Source organism: Salvelinus alpinus, chromosome 28 (genome assembly GCF_045679555.1).
Source record: "Salvelinus alpinus chromosome 28, SLU_Salpinus.1, whole genome shotgun sequence".
Taxonomy (NCBI): Eukaryota; Metazoa; Chordata; class Actinopteri; order Salmoniformes; family Salmonidae; genus Salvelinus; species Salvelinus alpinus.
In genome coordinates this window covers 31,063,549-31,081,071 of record NC_092113.1, presented here as the reverse complement: position 1 = coordinate 31,081,071, position 17,523 = coordinate 31,063,549, and the positions used below count along the sequence as shown (strand labels likewise).

General features: G+C 40.9%; 1 protein-coding gene across 3 annotated transcripts in view; it reads right to left on the bottom strand.

The window, feature by feature from the left end:
- LOC139557638 (proto-oncogene tyrosine-protein kinase Src) overlaps positions 1 to 17,246 on the bottom strand; it is a 42,171-nt gene extending 24,925 nt beyond the window's left edge. Inside the window, exon 1 of one of the 3 annotated variants that reach the window (XM_071372697.1) lies at positions 16,750 to 17,246. The gene's annotated coding sequence lies outside the window, so the exon portion shown is untranslated. The remainder of the gene's footprint in view (positions 1 to 16,749) is intronic. The other 2 variants (XM_071372698.1, XM_071372699.1) reach the window with 2 other exon arrangements.
- Between the last annotated feature and the right edge of the window lie 277 nt (positions 17,247 to 17,523).

Below are 17,523 nucleotides of genomic sequence, written 5' to 3'. Positions count from 1 at the left end.
AAAGAATAAACGTTTTGTTTACGAAATGATAGTTTCCGGATTTGACCATATTAATGACATAAGGCTCGTATTTCTGTGTTTTATTATATTAAAATTAAGTCTGTTTGATATTTGATAGAGCAGTCTGACTGAGCGGTGGTAGGCAGCAGCAGGCTCGTAAGCATTCATTCAAACAGCACTTTCCTGTGTTTGCCAGCAGCTCTTCGCAATGCTTGAAGCACAGCGCTGTTTATGACTTCAAGCCTATCAACTCCCGAGATTAGGCTGGCAATACTAAAGTGCTTATAAGAACATCCAATAGTCAAAGGTATATGAAATACAAATTGTATATTTCCAATAATAACTACAACCTAAAACTGCTTTAACTGGGAATATTGAAGACTCATGTTAAAAGGAACCACCAGCTTTCATATGTTTTCATGTTCTGAGCAAGGAACTTAAACGTTAGCTTTCTTACATGGCACATATTGCACTTTTACTTTCTTCTCCAACACTGTGTTTTTGCATTATTTAAACCAAATTGAACATGTTTCATTATTTATTTGAGACAAAATTGATTGTTATATTAAGTTAAAATAAAAGTGTTCATTCAGTATTGTTGTAATTGTCATTATTACAAATGTGTGTGTGTGTGTGTGTATATATTAGGTTGACCGATTATAATTTTTCACTGCCGATACCGATACCGATTATTGGAGGTCCAAAAAAAGCCGATACCGATTGATCGGCCGATTTATATACAGTGGGGCAAAAAAGTATTTAGTCAGCCACCAATTGTGCAAGTTCTCCCACTTAAAAAGATGAAGGAGGCCTGTAATTTTCATCATAGGTACACTTCAACTATGACAGACAAAATGAGAAAGAAAAAAAATCTAGAAAATCACATTGTAGGATTTTTTATGAATTTATTTGCAAATTATGGTGGAAAATAAGTATTTGGTCAATAACAAAAGTTCATCTCAATACTTTGTTATATACCCTTTGTTGGCAATGACAGAGGTTAAACGTTTTCTGTAAGTCTTCACAAGGTTTTCACACACTGTTGCTGGTATTTTGCTGGGCAACACGGACTTTCAACTCCCTCCAAAGATTTTCTATGGGGTTGAGATCTGGAGACTGGCTAGGCCACTCCAGGACCTTGAAATGCTTCTTACGAAGCCACTCCTTCGTTGCTTGGGCGGTGTGTTTGGGATCATTGTCATGCTGAAAGACCCAGCCACGTTTCATCTTCAATGCCCTTGCTGATGGAAGGAGGTTTTCACTCAAAATCTCACGATACATGGCCCCATTCATTCTTTCCATTACACGGATCAGTCGTCCTGGTCCCTTTGCAGAAAAACAGCCCCAAAGCATGATGTTTCCACCTCCATGCTTCACAGTTGGTATGGTGTTCTTTGGATGCAACTCAGCATTCTTTGTCCTCCAAACACGACGAGTTGAGTTTTTACCAAAAAGTTATATTTTGGTTTCATCTGACCATATGACATTCTCCCAATCTTCTTCTGGATCATCCAAATGCTCTCTAGCAAACTTCAGACGGGCCTGGACATGTCCTGGCTTAAGCAGGGGGACACGTCTGGCACTGCAGGATTTGAGTCCCTGGCGGCGTAGTGTGTTACGTATGGTAGGCTTTGTTACTTTGGTCCCAGCTCTCTGCAGGTCATTCACTAGGTCCCCCCGTGTGGTTCTGGGATTTTTGCTCACCGTTCATGTGACCATTTTGACCCCACGGGGTGAGATCTTGCGTGGAGCCCCAGATCGAGGGAGATTATCAGTGGTCTTGTATGTCTTCCATTTCCTAATAATTGCTCCCACAGTTGATTTCTTCAAACCAAGCTGCTTACCTATTGCAGATTCAGTCTTCCCAGCCTGGTGCAGGTCTACAATTTTGTTTCTGGTGTCCTTTGACAGCTCCTTGGTCTTGGCCATAGTGGAGTTTGGAGTGTGACTGTTTGAGGTTGTGGACAGGTGTCTTTTATACTGATAACAAGTTCAAACAGGTGCCATTAATACAGGTAACGAGTGGAGGACAGAGGAGCCTCTTAAAGAAGAAGTTACAGGTCTGTGAGAGCCAGAAATATTGCTTGTTTGTAGGTGACCAAATACTTATTTTCCACCATAATTTACAAATAAATTCATTAAAAATCCTACAATGTGATTTTCTGGATTTTTTTTCTCATTTTGTCTGTCATAGTTGAAGTGTACCTATGATGAAAACTACAGGCCTCTCATCTTTTTAAGTGGGAGAACTTGCACAATTGGTGGCTGACTAAATACTTTTTTGCCTCGCTGTGTATATATATATATATATTTTTGTTTTTGTTTTGTTGTAATAATGACAATTACAACAGCAAAAAACTTGCCATTGCTTTTTTGGGTCCTCCAATAATCGGTATCGGCATTGAAAAATCATAATCGGTCGACCTCTATATAGGACACATCAAATACTTAATCACAAAGTATCATGTGACAAAATGAGAGAGTCTAGCGAGAGCAGAGAAAAGCAACTTCTATCACACTCCCTGCAACCATGATTCAGAGACATAGCAAAGTCAGTAGAGGACAATTCAAACTATTCTGTGACAACATGAGAGAGTGTGGCAAGACGATAGCAGAGCAGAGCTAGCAGAGTGCAGAACACCAGGCTCACTCCATCCCTGCAGTGAGCCTCCCAGCCCAGCCTGGCCCATCTGATCTGAATCACAAACAAGTCCCACATCAGCTGTGTGTGTGAATCATCCACAGATTAGACCTCTGTGGGCATGTCAAATCACATGTTAAACAGCACCGTTTCCCACGCAACTTTGACTGACTGAGCCATAGGCCTAAACCTATCCCAACCCAGACTGTGCTGTACCATTCCTAGCGGCTTATAAGAGGCTCTTAAGAGACAGACATGGAGAATTAAGATCCTTTCCTCAGCTTCAACAAGTTCGGGATGTGGATTTGGTAAATATAACTCTTTCCTTTTCTGATGATGCGTAAACTGTTTAGACTATGAAAGAGATAAATCCGAGGGTGCCAAAAGTGATAATCACTGCTGAACTAATAAAAAGGTAGCAAACAAAAACAACTTATGTGGACAGCTTCAGAGCAGCAGCTCTCTTAAAAATAGATTACAGTTAGCAGAGGCTACTGTTTAACAGTAAGGAAGACACTGGGGAGGTGTGACAGCAGTTCATCATCTTGTTGTGTTAAAGGACAGCTTCGAAGTAGCCGTTATAAGAGCAGTTGTGCCATTCCTACATATAAGAAATGACAGTTATAAAGAGCAGTTGTTAGGTTACAGTTATCTTGTGAAACCGTGTTAATACAAAAGTGTGTTCGGTGTCCTGGCCTTAGGATTCATTGCTGCCATCTTGGCCATAGATTTTCAGATAAATATAGAGACTGAAGCAAGCAACCGAAGCCTAAGTCACTTTCTCCTGCCTAAAAGGATCTTAACCTCACTAGGGTAGGGGGCAGCATTCGGAATTTTGGATGAAAGTAAACTGCCTGCTACTCAGGTCCAGAAGCTAGGATATGCATATAATTGGTAGATTTGGATAGAAAACACTCTAAAGTTTCCAAAACTGTTAAAATAATGTCTGTGAGTATAACAGAACTGATATGGCAGGTGAATACCTGCCCTATTTTTTTCAAAGGATGTTTTTCCATTGAAAGCCTATTCACCATACAAAGACTTATGACCTAGTTCACGAGCCGTATGGCTTCGCCTACATGTGGCCAGTCTTTAGGCATTGTTTCAGGCTTTTACTCTGAAAAATGAGGGAGATACAGCACTTTCAATGAGAGGACAGTGGAAATTTCCAGACATGAGTCCAGCGCATGACCGGGAGCGCGCCTTTGTTTCTCCTTTTCTATTGAAGAAGCTATTGTCCGGTTGAAATATGATCGATTATTTATGACAAAAATAACCTGAAGATTGATTTTAAACATCGTTTGACATGTTTCTACGAACTTTTATGGTACTTTTTGGATTTTTCGTCTGTCTGTTGTGACCACGCTTTGTTCCAATAGATTACTTAACTAAAACGCACCAACAAAACGGAGGGTTTTGGACATAAAGAGGGACATTATCGTACAAAACAAACATTTATTGTGTAACATGGAGTCTTCGGAGTGCAACCATATGAAGATCAAAGGTAAGTGATACATTTTATCACTATTTCTGACTTTTGTTACTCCTCTTCTTGGCTGCTAACTGTTTGTAATTATTTGTCTGCTGGGCGCTGTTCTCAGATAATCGCATGGTTTGCTTTCGCCGTAAAGTCTTTTTTAAATCTGACACCGAGGTTGGATTAACAAGAAGTTAATCTTTAAAAAGATGTATAACACTTGTATGTTTCATGAATTTTTATAATGAGTATTTCTGTTTTTGAATTTGGCGCGCTGCAATTTCACTGGATGTTGGCCAGGTGGGACGGTTACGTCCCACACCCCCGAGAGATGTTAAAGGGATGGTTCATCGAAATTTATAACTGAACTGTCTCTTTAAGCATCTGGGCCTCAGCAATGTGACTGCACTGCAGTGACCTTTGCGTGTGTATTATGTTCTATAGAGACCATAAGAAGCGCCATATTGTTCCACTATGGTATATTTAGACTAACAATACAATGGTTGATTTATTGTTAAAATCTGCTTTGCCATAGCTTCACACTTGTATCTTGGAAGCCTTAATGGAAGTCTGTGTAATGTTTGGGTACCCTATGTTCTTCTGCCATTACCCCCAAACGATCACATCTCCTTCCCAGCTCTTTCCCTTGATCTAAATATGGTCATGTGTTTGAGGGACAAGTAGATAGAGAGCAAGAGCGACAGAAGAAAAATATAATCCTCTAAGGGTTTAGCTTTCTCCCATTCTTTCTCTCTCTCTCTCTCCCTATCCTTCGCTCTCTCCCTCTCCAATCCTTTCAGGAGATTTCCAAATGGAAATAAAATAATCCAATTCCTTCCACAACCTATGATGGCACATGACAAAACAAAAATCCTCTCTTTCCCGGCTTCCAAAATGTTATTGAACTAGTCAATCCTAAGTATTGGGAAAACACACAGATCCTCTTAAATCAGTCCCTGAAATCCCCACCCCAAAAAATATTTTCATTTGTCTGACTTTTATTGATCCAGCCTCACAATGAAGTGTTTTACCGTTTTCTTTTCAGAACAACCAGGGCTACAAATAGAACACAAAACAATTTGAGTTTTATTGGCAAATGTCAATTAAAACAATTAGGTCAGCCAGAGCAAAAATCTGATAAAAGTGAATTCATATGAATGCTGTAAGAAACAAATTGTTTTCTCAGTGGGAAATGAATATCCAATTATCCAACTGTGTGGAGTTTGGAGTTTGTGACAGCAATTATGTGAGCTTATTACAGTATTATAGACACTATGTCCTGGGATTTCCTATCATCTACACGTATGTAGAGCATCCCCTTCCCTTCAAATGACTCATGTAGCTTGTGAGCGTCATAGAGCAAAACATGTTACATGTGCGTGTTTGTGAGAGTCTCAACTTTTCATAGAGTAATAGTTTGTAGCTCAAACCAAAACACTTTCTGACTCTACATACGTTTCTGTAAAAAAAGACTCGGCCCCGTCGGGATCTTGCCCTTGTCTCAAAAACACTGCTCTAGGGCAGCCCCCATTAATCACACAGACCAATGGTACCAACAGATGCAGAAGAAATAGTCTAATCCAAATGGTACAACCCAGAAGTCTGGAGCTGAAACAAACCATGTTTAAAAAGGTGTTAGAAGTCCTAAATCACACCAGTGGAACTCACTGGGTTAAAATTGTATTGAAAGTAAAACATGTTTATCACTATAGTTTTGTTTGTTCACATTCTGAACACTGTCAGATCAGATTAAAATGATATCACTATGCAACAAATGTCAGAGGCAGAAACTAGGATAATAAAGAAGAGAACCAGTCAAAATCTCTGTGTAAAAACCTACACAAAGCACCGAGATGCTTTGAAGTATAACCTAGCCCTTCAATGACCCTTCTTCTTAATCTTATTTTAAAAAGAGGGAACTTCTAAGCAGCTAGCATCCACCGAGACTGGAGGGCTGCATGCTTCACCAACTCAGGGCTTTGACTGTTTAACTTCTGATTTAGGCAGAAGTGCCTAGTACTGTTACCATTTAAGAAAACTCCATGTACCTCTGAAATCTAAGGCCCCAGCAGGAAACCATATAGATGTAAAATGGCAGTTCACAGCAACTCTAAACATAATCATGTGTGTGTAAACACAAGTCCAAATATTAGTCTCCATTACAGGTATGAGGAATGAGACAAGCAGGTGTGTGTGTGTATTGAAGAGGTTTGGTGTGTGTGCGCGCACACGTGTCAGTGTTTCCCCTATATTCCTTTAGCAGTAGCGGGCCGCCCTGCTAAATCGTTGCCACCACTCCATAAGATAAACAAATAAATAACGTTTTCAGTGCAAGCTTAAACGTCTAAAATCATATACAGTATATAGAAAAGTAATGGAGCATATATTTTTAAATAAGACCATCTTTGAGAACTAACAATCACCAACATAAAAACTAGGCAGTCACGGATAATCAAAAATCAAAAAAATGGAATGGCATGGGTCCCACATTGATTTTGTTATAATGTTTGAGTCACTGATGTGTAGATATGCAGGAAATGATCTGCACTTTTTTTTTCTTCTCTAAGCCCCATGGCAAAATGTGTAGAATTGCAGAACATGTGCATTAAAACCGCACCATTTTGTCTCTGTGGCCAAGAAGATGGCCCCATTGTTCACGCCCCACACACACACACTAACTTTGCTACTGCTTTTGGAAAAACTCCTAGGGGAACACTGTATGTGCATGTCTGTATGTGTACTCTCAGGTGTCTGTACACTCAGGTTTGTGATTTCAGTGTGAGCCCCAGTCATGTCTGTGGAATGCAGAGTGAAGAATGAGACAAGTCCTGACACCACTCCATCTCACACACCATACGAGGAATGTTCTGAGAGCAGGTAGAGGCACCCTACACCCAGGACGTGGATAGACGTTCATGATGCCACAGGCCACAGATTCAATCACAGAACATCCTAACATCCCGCACCGTCAGCCAGGGACGTTTCACAACAACCTAGAGTAGGAAAGACGTTAGTGTTTCCATTCCTGAAACCAATAAGCAGTACTAAACCAAAAGAAGATTGATTGTTGTTCTCGTCAACAGACTTCCTCAGACTAGTGGATGTTTGGATTTGGAATCGACTGAATCAGGTGACACAGTGTTTGGTTCGTCACTTGTCTGGAAATATTAAACATTTCCTTAATATTTTCCCTTTTTGAGGCTGCCAAGAGCACTTCCTCAGTGAGACAAGAACTATCCTTAAGCAGAATAGAAGAGGTCAGAAAAACATAAATTACCTTTCTACAAAAGTACAAACATTCATTATAGATTTGCACCAAGATAAAGCTATACATGTCTAATTATTAAAATCAGGTGACCTAGATTAGGTTTGGAGTGAAAACCTACAGGACGGTAAGGTAGTCTCTCCAGGAACATGGTTGGAGAGCCCTGACCTATTCTCTTGCCAGTAACTGCACCAATGGGACCTGTACAATGAACATATTTGGGGGAGGGGGAAGCCAATATGGCTACATTTGATGGTGTAGATGCTGAACCACACTTTTCTAATGTTTGTCAATAGATTCAGCACTTTGTAACAGATTGGAATGCTTCTCCAGCAGAGTCAGTGGTAGATAAACAAGATGACAATAAAACAACAGCTGAGGCCCTCCCTACATGAAACAAATGTGATCGTCACGCATGATCATTAAAATATAACAGGTCTCCTCCACGCCTATTTCCATAACCTAACATAGCAAGCGTAAAAGAAAGGCCTGAAACTAAATCCCCTACATACTGGTCTTTACAAGAATAAAAAAGAATAAAAAAAACTGTCAGGGGAGGTTCTCTTCTGCACCAATCCAGTAAATGTGGAGGAGGAGTTAAGAGTGTTGGCTTTGTTAACATCCAAAAGCGGAAGTCGTGTCACAGGCTCTCTTTTCATTTCCCCTGAAAACCGGAACATCCGGTTGTTGGGTACTCGGCAGAGGCTAGCATTTTCATAACAGATTTTAGGGCGAGGGCCCCATCAATGAACCGATTTCTTCCATTCATAGGTGAAGACCAGGGTAAACTTAATTTGCTTAGAGGACAGCAGGATTGTGTTCAGTAGGCACTAAATGGAAGGAAACAGACAAACAGGGAGGAACTACCTGGTCTTACTCAATAAGAAACGCTTGGTTGTTTTTCATTGCAAAATATTTTGCTACAGTGTGCACTAATGAATACACCCCAGGCATGTAGTCCCTCCTCACAGGACAGAACATGCAGCTGTAGCTGTATAGCTTCCAGTCCACAGGGCGTGGCTGCTGCTGCTCAGCTCACACAATTCAAATTTCAAGTTTTATTAGTCGAATGTACAGGATACGCATAATCCAACAAAATGATTACCTGCAGGTTCCTTCTCGAAAATGCAATAAGAAATAACAGATAAGAATATGAAGATAAAGTAAACGTAACATGTAAAGTTGGTCTCATGTTTCATGAACTGAAATAAAAGATCCCAGAAATGTTTCATACGCACAAAAATGCTTATTTCTCTCAAATGTTGTGCACAAATTTGTTTACATCCCTGATAGTGAGCATTTCTCCTTTGCAATATAATCCATCCACCTGACAGGTGTGGCATATCAAGAATCTGGTTAAACAGCATGATCATTACACAGGTGCACCTTGTGCTGGGGACAATATAAGGCCACTTTAAAATGTGCAGTTGTCACAGAACACAATGTCAAAGATGTCTCAAGTTGAGGGAGCGTGCAATTGGCATGCTAACTTGGGTTAAATGAGAAGACACATTTCAGTTGAATGCATTCAGGTGTACAACTGAATTGGGTGTCCCCCTTTCCTGACTTGCAGGAATGTCCACCAGAGCTATTGCTAGATAATTTATTGTTAATGTCTCTACCATACGCCACCTCCAACGTCATTTTAGAGAATATTACAGTACGTCCAGGACCGCCACATCCTGCCTCTTCACCTCGGGACCGTCTGGGGGGGGGGGGGATGCTGAGGAGTATTTCTGTCTGTAATAAAGCCCTTTTGTGGGGAAAAACTTGTTCTGATTTGCTGGGCCTGGCTCCAGTCATGTGAAATCCATAGATTAGGGCCTAATTTATTTATTTCCTTATATGAACTGTAACTCAGTAAAATCTTTGAAATTGTTTCATATTTTATTTAACCAGGAAGGGCTCATTGAGATTTAAAATCTCTTTTTCAAGAGCGTCCTGGCCAAGATAGGCAGCACCAAGTCATTACAAAAATTACAGACAAACATTAAAAACTACAAGTAATCTAGTAAAACCCATAGAATTCACTAGAGTATAACAAAATCAAAAACATTGACAGGTCAGGGAATCAGTCTCAAGATCATTCATCAGTGATTTAAAAATACCAATTGAGACAAGTTCCTCCAGTTTAAAAGTATTTTGTAAGGCGTTCCAAGACGATGGCGCAGAGTACATAAAAGCCCTTTTACCAAATTCAGTTCGGACATTTGGAACAGTTAGCAGGATAAAGTCCAGCGAACGAAGAGAGTACCCACCACATTTCTGAACAATAAAAATGCCCAAATAAAAAAGGTAGTAAACCCAAAATGGCTTTGTAAATAAAAGTATACCAGTGACTGAGCCTACGAGTGACTAGAGAAGGCCAGCCAACCCTGGTATACAAAGTGCAGTGGTGCGTAAGGGTTTTGCAGTTTAAAATAAATCTCAAAGTGCCATGGTAAAGGGTGTCAATTGATCTCAAACACTGAGCGGAAGCATTCATATATAAAATATCCCCATAGTCTAGTAAAGGCATAAATATAGCTGATACTAGCCTCCTTCTGGCTTCAAAAGTAAAACAGGCTTTATTCCTAAAATAAAATCCCAATTTCAGCTTCAATTTTTTTGTAAGTTGTTGAATATGCATTTTAAAAGTGAGGCCGTCATCAATTAAAATTCCAAGATATTTATATGAGGTTACAACCTCAATCTCATTGCCCTGACAGGTAATAATAGGTGAAAAGTTCAGGTCTATTTCTTGCTTTAGAAAACACCATTAGTTTAGTTTTGTCAGTATTGAGGATAAGCTTCAATTGACACAAGGTATGTTGAACAGTATAAAAAGCAGTTTGCAAGTTATGGACAGCTTTTGTATATATTGCATTTAGATTTTTGTTCAGTATAAATGGCAGTAAAATATAATAATACATTTTAGCCTAAGTATAATACAAGAGAAGACAATTAATAGTCCAATATTTACACATGTATTGGGGAGGGGGGGCAAGTGTATATATTGAGCAGTATAATAAGAGTCTGGTAGCAGCTGCATGAATGTACATCCAGTAGCCAGTTTATTAGGTACACCAACACAAAAATGGTTTGCTCCTACACACAGTGAGTCACGTGGCTGTGGCTTGCTATATAAAGCAGGCAGACAGGCATCCAGTTACTGTTCGCTTGAATGTTAGAATGGGCAAAACGAGTGACCTAAGCGACTTTTGAGCGTGGTCTGACCGACGGTAAGGGAGAGAAGAGCTCGTGGCTGGGGTGTGTGGGGGTCCTTGATGATGCTGCATACCTTCCTCAGGCACCATTTCAAGTAGATGTCCTGGATGGGTGGGAGCATGGTCCCAGTGATGAACTGGGCCGTCTTCACCACCCGCTGGCGGGTGGAGGGCCTTGCGGTTGTGGATGGAGCAATTCCCGTACTAGGCCGTGACGTTCTCGATGGTGTAGCGGTAGTATTTGGAGAGGACCCAGGACGGCATGCAGAATGTCTTCAGCCACCTTAAGTTGCACCCTCGATAAGACTGATGAGGAAGAAGAGGAACCCAGGGAGCGGCTCTCACACTCACACAGATAAGCATTAGGGAGGACTACGTCCACCGCTCAGGAAAACTGCTCCTGCCTGACAGCCATGTGAGGACTATGAGGAATGGAAAAGGTTTTTAGTTTAAGATGGATAGGGGCGGCAGGTAGCCTAATGGTTAGAGCGTTGGGCCAGTAACCGAAAGGTTGCTAGATCGAATCCTCGAGCTGACAAGGTAAAAATCTGTTGTTCTGCCCATGAACAGTGGGCAGTTAACCCACTGTTCCTAGGCCGTTATTGTAAATAAGAATTTGTTCTTAACTGACTTGCCTAGTTAAATAAAAGTAAAATAAAAAATAGAGGCTACTCTTCAAGCATTAGTGATTAAATTCCTAGACCTCCTACACACAAAATTCCCATTTACCTTTTTCTCCCTGACCTGCCTTGTAGTGGTTGTTCTCAACTCATAGTCCTCACGGGAATCACATTCATGCAGTCCTCGTCTGTCTTTTGTTCCAAGAGACACTAAAGCCACACTCTCAATCCAGAAAGGAGAATTGTGTGTTTCCATTCCCTTGAAAATGAGAGGATATGAGATGGTGTCATCTACCTACATCCTCTTGTACTCATAATGACATGGTACTTCAGATCAGTAAACACAAAAAGTGTTGTGCCTTCAATTAGATTACATCTGCAGGGAAAAGGACAGCAAGTCCAACTTGAGGGGGTCATTTTGTCAATACAACATTTACATAAAACCCATTTCAATATAGTGATTTTCAGGCAGGGGACCCTGAGAGGAACAAAGATCAAGGCTGGTCCAGCATCTCAAAGAGGATTGAGTATGAATATCAATGTTCATGAATCCTTTATTTAACCAGGCGAGTCCCATTGAGATAGGAGTCTCTTTTTCAAGTCAGCCTAGGCCCCGAGGAAGCAATCAGCAAGCAGTCATGCAGTCATATAACTTGACTTAGTGGCCCAGCTGTGACTGCATAGACACAGAGAGACATCTCTCTGAATGAAAAGGAGCCTTTTCTTGTGAAGAGAACTAGTGGGAGTGAGAAGAAAATCCAAACAAGACCTTTCGACTGATAACCCTCCCGTCTCTACTCCCAAGCAACAGTGGAGGGATTGAGATTAGATGTATGGGCCCGGTCACACTGTTCACAGAGCACGCTAGGCCAGAACAGGAAGTGACTAGCTTCAGTAGCCTGGAACCCTGGGAGGAATGAGAGGACAGTCCCTCCTCTGTTCTGTTCCACTCAATGAACCACAATCAGATGTCTCCAGCCACAGGGCGTCAGATAGAGTTGAAGTCAGAAGTTTACATACACCTTAGCCAAATACATTTAAACTCAGTTTTTCACAATTCCTGACAATTAATCCTAGTAAACATTCCCTGTTTTAGGTCAGTTAGGATCACTACTTTATTTTAAGAATGTGAAATGTCAGAATAATAGTAGAGATAATTATTTATTTCAGCATTTATTTATTTCATCACATTCCAAGTGGGTCAGAAGCTTACATACACTCTATTAGTATTTGGTAGCATTGCCTTTAAATTGTTTAACTTGGGTCAAACGTTTTGTGTAGCCTTCCACAAGCTTCCCAAAATAAGTTGGGTGAATTTTGGCCCATTCCTCCTGACAGAGCTGGTGTAACTGAGTCAGGTTTGTAGGCCTCCTTGCTCACACAAGCTTTTTCAGTTCTGCCCACAAATGTTCTATAGGTTTGAGGTCAGGGCTTTGTGATGGCCACTCCAATACCTTGACTTTGTTGTCCTTAAGCCATTGTGCCACAACATTGGAAGTATGCGTGGGGTCATTGTCCATTTGGAAGACCCATTTGCGACCAAGCTTTAACTTCCTGACTGATGTCTTGAGATGTTGCTTCAATATATCCACATCATTTCCCTGCCTCATGATGCCATCTATTTTGTGAAGTGCACCAGTCCCTCCTGCAGCAAAGCACACCCACAACATGATGCTGCCACCCCCATGCTTCACGGTTGGGAGGGTGTTCTTCGGCTTGCAAGCATCCCGCTTTTTCTCCCAAACATAACAATGGTCATTATGGCAAAACAGTTCTATTTTTGTTTCATCAGACCAGAGGACATTTCTCCAAAAAGTACAATCGTTGTCCCCACGTGCAGTTGCAACCCGCAGTCTGGCTTTTTTATGGCTTTTTTGGAGCAGTGGCTTCTTCCTTGATGAGCGGCCTTTCAGATTATGTCGATATAGGACTCGTTTTACTATGGATATAGATACTTTTGTACCCGTTTCCTCCAGCATCTTCACAAGGTCCTTTGCTGGTGTTCTGGGATTGATTTGCACTTTTCGCACCAAAGTACGTTCATCTCTAGGAGACAGAACGCGTCTCCTTCCTGAGCGATATGACAGCTGCGTGGTCCCATGGTGTTTATGCTTGCGTACTATTGTTTGTACAGATGAACGTGGTACCTTCAGGCGTTTGGCAATTCCTCCGAAGGATGAACCAGACTTGTGGAGGCCTACAATTGTTTTCTCAGGTCTTGGCTGATTTCTTTTGATTTTCCCATGATGTCAAGCAAAGAGGCACTGAGTTTGAAGGTAGGTCTTGAAATACATCCACAGGTACACCTCCAATTGACTCAAATTATGTCAATTAGCCTATCAAAAGCTCCTCAAGCCATGACATAATTTTCTGGAATTTTCCAAGCTGTTTAAAGGCACAGTCAACTTAGTGTATGTAAACTTCTGACCCACTGGAATTGTGATACAGTGAATTATAAGTGAAACAATCTGTCTGTAAACAATTGTTGGAAAAATGACTTGTGTCATGCACAAAGTAGATGTCCTAACCGACTAGCCAAAAAATCTATTTGTGGAGTGGTTGAAAAACTAGTTTTAATGACTCCAACATAAGTGTATGTAAACTTCCGACTTCAACTGTATCTTGCAAAGAGTGCTGGGTGAGTGACTGCTATCAGATAGCTGCATGCAGAGAGGGCTGGGTGAGTGACTGCTTATTATCATATACAGTGGTTTCTAAGCTGAACACTTAAACAATATCGATTTAACATTGGTTTGACTTTTACATATGGAGTTACCCTTAAGTAAATCTTCTGACGTAACTCATGTGACATCCTGCAGGCTGTTCACTGCTCAGCTGACTGTGACCTGGAAGTGAAACTTGGTAATACTGTACACTTCAGGTCATAAGTCTGGTTCCCTTTTACATGCACACGTCCACGCCCTGAAGATGGATTAGGACTCACGTGGCCAGGGCTCTCTTGAAAAATAAGTTGTCCCCACCATTTATGATTAACTACCCCAAACAAAGCCCATTTCAACAGAGAAAGAGAACAGGTGGCATTTCCCCCTCCCCCCCACCATTAAAATGGCTGCCCTTGAAAATCACTGGGCACTAATTAGTACTAAAACTGGGCCAGACAGAGCAACATAAGTTTGGTGTGTACGTCTGTCACATGAAAAATTCAATGAGTTCAGTGGGAGGCTGTCGCAGTCCTCGCGCCAGCCGCCCATAGTACCAATACAACTGCAGTGAGTGCTGTAACTGAATTATAAATCCAAAGGCCAAATTGAAGTGAGAATGTTCTAGGCATTGTTGGCATCAGATAAGTGTTTTGTTTGTTAAGAACTCCTCAATAAGCCATCAGGGAACGTTGTGCTGTTCTACTTGGACCAACACAGCACATGTCTACGCTTGTGTCTGGGTTTTTCTTTTCACCATCCCGCCATTTGTGCATCACTACAATCCTATTCCTCAGGCCCAAGAACCAGCCCCTCTACTCATAATATTATAGCCAATTAAGTTGTTAGAACTTTACGCTAATTAATCCTCGTCTGACCTGAAGGAAACCGGGACAACTAGGTTGAAATGACGTTTGCAGGCAAACTAGCCTGTTCTGTTTTCATTTTATTTGCCTTGTTTGCCTCCTACAGCTAAATAAGGTTCACTCTCAAATAAAGGTAACAATATAGGGTCAAAACTTTATTCATAGTAATAGTCACTCCTCAAGTGGCTCTACAAGGCCCCTCGAAATGCCCTTTCCATTAAGTGCACGAGGACATTTTAACAGAGCCAGTCACAATTGTTGCATAGGCAGATCATTCTCAAGGCTTGGACGCCTGGCTTTGGAAACAAGCTAGTCATTGACTCCCGCCAGGCCCAGTGTAGTGTACTACTCTGTCAAAAAGAATGCTTCAGTATATAGGGGGAACAAAGGGGTCAATCCACCAACTAACAGGACATTCTGCCACTTTGCAGTGATCTTATTGGAGCCAACAAAGTTCCAGAGGTTTCACTGAGGGACATTCTTTCGAAGGATTCCAAGGGGCATTTCCTTTATCAATGGCGCCTACATCAACCAGGGAAGATTCAGTTAGGCATGTTGATGAAACACTTATGACTGACAGGCAATCTGAAAAGACCTGCATAGAGAGAGAGCATGGCTGCCAAGAAAGCAGCAAAATCATATGGAATTCTCCCATTGTTTTAGTACAAAATAACCACATTTAATGAAATTGTGTGACTAAAACACTGCAGTGCTTTTCTTGTTATCATGTATGATTTTGGGCATTAGAACTAAATCTCCTTGGAGCATACGTTTGGTTTGCGTGTCAGATTTTTGGAGACAGAGGAGCAGATTTTGGGAAGGGATATAGGCTAGCCTATACAGAGACTAATAGCTTCAGAATGCTCTTGCCGAACAACAGAATTCCTCAATAATGCAGAAACAGAGACATATTCTCATCATTACAGAAACAGAGACATATTCTCATCATTACAGAAACAGATACATAGTTCATATTCATTTAAGGATGTGTCCTTCAATTCATCTAATCATCCACAGTTTACAATGTACTGGCCAATTTAATGGCACATTCTAAACAAAAATATAATTCCTTGGGAAATATTAAATTCTTTGTGATTCTAAAATTAACTGAGTGAATTCCCGGAGAGACAATTCCAGTGGAGATTTTGCCTTTGTTTGTTCATACATTATCTAGACTTCAGATAGATCAAAAAGGTACAAGACAACACTCAGTGGGGGTGGAAACAAAGTGAATGTATACTGTGTAATGTGTATGTTTTAGAATTATGGCAACTCTGTGTTGAATAAATACAATTGCCATGGGGCAAGGCAATCCTATTACTTCATCAAGTGTATACCACTCCCAATAGTCAACACTGAAACCAGTTGTTTGATGTCCTTAGTCATAGCCATTCTCAATAAGGAAAAAACGTATATGTTCAAAAACTGAAATGAGACATGTTACGCTTCATCAAGAGTCAATATTTGGCTTGTTGACTCATCTTGAGTAGGAGAACACTAATCCTGAGCATATGACACAGCCCATAGTTTAGAAGTAGGCTATAGCCACCGGCAGAGAGCTGGTGAGAGCTCTATGGCCTATATAGCTACACTTTATTACATATCTCTCTCTTTCTCTCTCTCTCTCTCTCACACACACACACACACACACACACACAGACTAGTGTATTGCTGATTGACATATCTTGGCATGAATATAGTTACTTGAAGAGCCAATAATGTGATGGTCAATGGAGTTCCATAGCTTTGTCCCAATCATAAAACTAGGTACTTAATAACTATGTAAAATGTTAGGCAACAATTAGCCTACTTTCATTAAGACATTAATTATTGGATTAGAAAGACCCTCCCGAACACCCTGATCCAGCGAGCTATTTCACATCAGCTTTATTAGAAGCATTGCGGCAATGTTGAGTTCAGAAGATATTTGATTTCAATGCAACTTGACGGCCAGGATACATTGTTTATGTTCAATCATTGGTTTCATCATATACAAAAATAACAAGTCACTTACCCTGACGAGTACCAGTGTATTGCCGTTGTTTGTTTATTTACCAGATGGACAATAGTTCATCGAATGTAACGACAAAATGTCACAGACTCCGTCATCGAAGTAAACCCAAAAATTATAACCGATTTCAGACGACGTTCACAGCAGAGAATCGATGGTCGAAATGATGCGGAGGGATCCCATTCAACCGGAGGGGCGGGCTAGACCAAGACGGGGATTGCCTGAGAATCAGGGCAGCAGTCGGAACTAGTCTGATTGCGGCAATCATTTGAATCCCTAATTACGAAAGAGAGTATCCAGCTCTTTGCCAACTGCCTTGAAATCAAAGGATAGATATGAGTAGATTTTGTGGTAGAAAAATATCTAGGCTACTGCGTTCACTGCTGCGGGTAGTAGGCCTATCACACACACAAGCAAAGAGAATTCAGGACCAAAACATTGACAGTGAAAAGGAGGAGGGGAGGATGGGGTAAGACGTCCGCATGCTTCCCATTCGAAACAGCTAGTGCATATATTATGACGACATTTTATGACGTTTTGGTCTTCGGCAAAGCACTAAGTGTATAAAACTTAGTGCACTGTGTTCGTAACAGATTCTAGTTTTGGGAACAGAAATATTTATTGCGATGAGAAAATTATATCGGCCTAGTTTCAACCTCTCCTACTTCCCACAACTGGACTTTCTTTCCCTACCAAACGTTGTGCATCTTCTTCTGTGGGGATTATCGGTGGTTGGCATCCAACATTATTGTGAATTACTGCCACCTACTGTACTGT